Below are 3,311 nucleotides of genomic sequence, written 5' to 3' on the forward strand. Positions count from 1 at the left end.
CGTGCATAGGCCTTGGACAAGGGTGCAAACCTAAGTGACAACAGTTTTTGGCATGCCCGGTGGGACTCATATCAGAAGATTTCAGGTCTACTGGTGTCAAGAAGAAAGAATTCTAGAGATAAATGCTGAAGAAGTAGTGTTGGCTTCAATTTTCGAGCCTTTAAGAGGCTGGTTCTTCAAGTACTTGGCAACTCCGAACATCAAAAAGTCTGGTTCCAGACCAAGTTTGCAGTAATTCATGCCCAGGACTGAGACAAGGGCATCTTCTAGAGGTAAATTTCAATATCAAGAGCTTTCTATTTCAAATCCTAGGAGAAGAAGGACTAGAACTTCATTATCACCAGTTAGGGGTAGAATAACAGTTGATATACCTGTAAGATCTGTCTCTACTCCCCCTACTATTCGAACTCAGCCTAGATTGCCATCAACACTCATCAATAGAACACTTGTTTATATGGCATAGCCAAGAGTTCATGCTTTCACCACCTTTAACGGTGGAAGTCCTCTGTTGTTAGCCCAAAGACATGATATACCAGTATCTGCACTAAAAAGTTCACCTGATTTTACTGGTGAAACTTCTATTTCCCCTCTAGAGCATATCCAAGTGGTAGCGAATGTCTGTAATATTCATGGTATTACAGAAGATGATGTTTCCGTCAGACTTCTAGCCTCATCTTTAAAAGGAAAAGCATTATAGTGGTATAGAGGCTTAGCTCATGGTTCCATAACTGATTGGGATGGACTAGGAGCAGGATTATGCAAACATTTTGAGGATAAGAGTGACCATTTGTCACTACTAGAACAACTGACTACAATAAAAAGAGCCCCCCATGAATGTATGACTGATTTTAATTATAGATTCCAAAAGACATGGGATAGAATACCTACTATAGTGAAACCTACCCTTGGTAATGCCTTCTTGCATTACCTTAGAGCTTTCAACAGTGACATTGCCACCACAATCCAAACTATGGGAGGAGATACATTACCAAATGCTTATGAGACAGCTATAAAAGTTGAGAATATCCTAATACAAGGTGGGAAGTTGGCTCCAAGGCCTCCTATGCCTTTCTTTCATGATGTTCCCAACCACCAACCAACGATAGCCCCCCTTCCTACAATTTCTACATCACAAGCCCTTACTCCAGTTCCCCAAGCTTCCACATCCTCAAACGGAATAGATGAACTCAAGGAAATGCTCCAAGGTCTAGTGCTGAATACAGATAAAAGAGAGAGGACTCTGGATAAAAAAATTGCAAGAACAGGGGAAGGAGTTGAAGGACCAAGGTAAGATATTAAAGGATAGCTTTTCTCTAATACAAAAAATGAGTAACAAGGTGCTGGCATTAGAAAGGTAGCAAGCCCAAAGTGGCAAGCCCCCCCAATTACAACACCAGGCTCTAAGTTGTGGTAGGCCTCCTAATCATTGGAATAGCTCTTTTGATCAGAATAGGCAAAATAGTCATGCTGCTGCTTCAAGCTCAAATCAGAGTAGAGCTTTAGTTCCTCAAAATAACTAGGCCCAAGATCAAGATTTTTGTCCTTCTTGCAACTATTCTTATACCTACTGCCTATGTCAGAAAGTAGAATCTTATTTGGCCCTAACTGTCCAGGAGCCTGCAGTAAAGCAATCACACAAGGAAGATCATACCAAGGAGGCCTCATATATCCAAAGGCAAGGTGATTGCTCTTTCATGAATCACCAGATGGAGAAGCATTGTAATGTAAACTAAGATTTCGTTGCTCATAACACAAGAAGTAAGAAGAGAGCTATGGAACATGCTGCTCCTCCTTCTCCTAAGCAGGTCTCAACTTCAAGTGTTACACCTAACACACAGAAAGCAAATGAGCAGACAAAAACTTCACAACAGCAAAGGCAAGGTCCAAGAAAGGAGGATGCAAGTGATCCCTATGCTGCTCCATCTCAGCCTCTCATGGGTGCAGCTCCTAAAGTTTCTGCTAAAATTCCTAACGCACCATTGAGTTTGGTAGAGCAAATGAAGAAGACCAATGTAAACATTTCCATGTGGGATGTTGTTGCTACCATACCAATGCAGAGGAAGATGTTGCAGCAAGAATTGGAAAAGATTGAACCCAAGGATCAGTCATCGACAGTGGAGAGTGCCACTAGTTTAGTACAACTAGCAGGAGATGTGGAGTCAAATAAAAAGGTTAGACCTCCTCCATTCTATGTTTCTTTGATTATAGGGGGCAAGTTAGTCCATAATTGCATGATAGATTCAGGGGCTAGTAGCTCAGTAATGCCTAGGTGTGTTGCTGATGCTTTAGGGATGAAATATGAGCCCATTGTTAGGGATGTTTTACAACTAGATGGGAGTATTGTCAAAACTGTAGGCATCCTTAGAAGTCTGGAAATGGCCCTACATGCATGCCCTGGTTGTACTGTGATTCAAGACATATCTGTTGCTGAGGTCAAGCCCTATTTTGCCATCTGTCTTTCAAGAGACTTCACTGCTCAAATTGGTGGATTCATATCTGCTGATTGGTCTTATATGTCATTTAAGACCAGATATGGGGCCAATGCTTCAATAAGAGCAAAGCCTCAAGCCCTTCATCACACTGAACCCTACACTCCCAACTTCATCAATATGAATTTCCCTATTCTAGAGATGGACGAAAATAACATAGTAAACGAGCCTGTCACTTCCATAGCAGAGATTCCTGATTTCTTCTTAGATGAGTGGGCAAATACATGTCAGTTTGAGCCTATGTCGGAAACTCTTGAGACAGGCCTTAGTACATATTGCATAATAGAGAAAGAAGTTCAAGTTCTTGACCTTGTTAGGACTAATGATGACATAAATGGAGTATGGAGTATGTACTTTGATGGCTCAAGGAATAGAAATGGATCAGGGGCTGGTGTTATGTTGATCTCTCCTACACAAATAAGATATTATTTCTCTTTTAGACTCCAATTCAGTTGTACCAATAATGTGGCCGAGTATGAATCTTTGATCCAAGGTCTCCTACTTGCCCAAAAGAGGGGAATTCAAGCCTTGAAAGTATATGCGGACAGTGAGTTGGTAGTGAAACAAGTGAGAAATCAGAATATCACCAAAAATGGCCTGCTCAAGTCTTATAAACACAGAGTCTGGGATTCGCTTGAGGGTTTCCAAGCATTTAATATTCGGAGCATTCCTAGGAGAGAGAATAAATACACTGATAGACTTGCAGCAGTGGGAGCATCTTACGATGTGCCAAGGAATCTTGAGGAAGAAAAGAAACAACAAATAAGGGTGGTGGTAAGGCCTGCTGTTCCTGATAATAATACTCACTGGTAGGTGATTGAG

The sequence above is a fragment of the Cupressus sempervirens genome, chromosome 5 (genome assembly GCF_028749045.1).
Source record: "Cupressus sempervirens isolate cs-2001-9-10 chromosome 5, ASM2874904v1, whole genome shotgun sequence".
Lineage (NCBI taxonomy): Eukaryota > Viridiplantae > Streptophyta > Pinopsida > Cupressales > Cupressaceae > Cupressus > Cupressus sempervirens.